At 43.4% G+C, this 777-nt stretch overlaps 1 non-coding gene across 1 annotated transcript; it reads left to right on the plus strand.

Annotated features, from left to right (window-relative positions):
• The first annotated feature begins 266 nt into the window (after nt 1–266).
• On the plus strand, nt 267–373 carry LOC145118134 (small nucleolar RNA R71). The gene has a single exon (XR_013713113.1). It is a non-coding gene; the product is annotated as a small nucleolar RNA R71 (small nucleolar RNA).
• The last annotated feature ends 404 nt before the right edge of the window (nt 374–777 follow it).

Consider the following 777-nt stretch of genomic DNA (forward strand, 5'->3'; position numbering starts at 1 on the left):
CAGTTTGATCCATTTTAGTCATCCTCCTATCCATGTTATGCAACATTGCTAAGATCGTCACCATGTCATCCAAAGCAGAATTCACGATTCCCCTAGTCACATCTTGTCGAGGGTTATGATATTCTCTTGAATGTTTGGAAAATTCCTCGATTAGCTCCTTGATTGCGGCTGATTCTTTCTTTGTGAGTGGCCCTTGAGAATCAAGGAGATGCCTAGTAGTGACGTTTTCCCCATCATAGAAAATCGAGACCTCTTGTTGCACATTTAGATCATTTTGAGGATAGTTTCTAAGTAATCCTTTATAACGCTCACATGCCTCGTACAGTGACTCTCCCGCTTGTTGCTCAAACTTTGCAATAGCCTTCTTCAACTTGGAAACTTATGATGGTGGGCAAAACCGTTGTATGAACTCTTCACGCATTTGTGACCATGTTGTTATTGTGCCCGGTGGGAGTGCCTTCATCCAATCTTTTGTTGCACCCTTAGGAGTAACGGGGAGCATTCTTAGCAAAACTGTCTCATGTGGTATGTTTGGTATGTTAAAGTAGTTCGCGATATCATTGACCTCATCAATGTGCTTGTAGGCATCCTTGTGTTCTTTCCCATAGAAGGGTATGTGTTTCAGCTGAGCAAGTATGTGTCCTTTCAGTTCAAACCTGGCTGTGTTGGGAATTGTGGGTTGCACAAGTCCCGATCTGGTGTCTTCACACATCCGTCTCTTGTATGCCTCCATCGTCATGTTAGCAATGTCCGTCATTTTGGCTTTTGGCTCGCTTT

The sequence above is a fragment of the Lactuca virosa genome, chromosome 5, assembly GCF_052849685.1.
Source record: "Lactuca virosa cultivar CGN04683 chromosome 5, Lactuca_virosa_CGN04683_v6, whole genome shotgun sequence".
In the NCBI taxonomy this organism is placed as follows: Eukaryota; Viridiplantae; Streptophyta; class Magnoliopsida; order Asterales; family Asteraceae; genus Lactuca; species Lactuca virosa.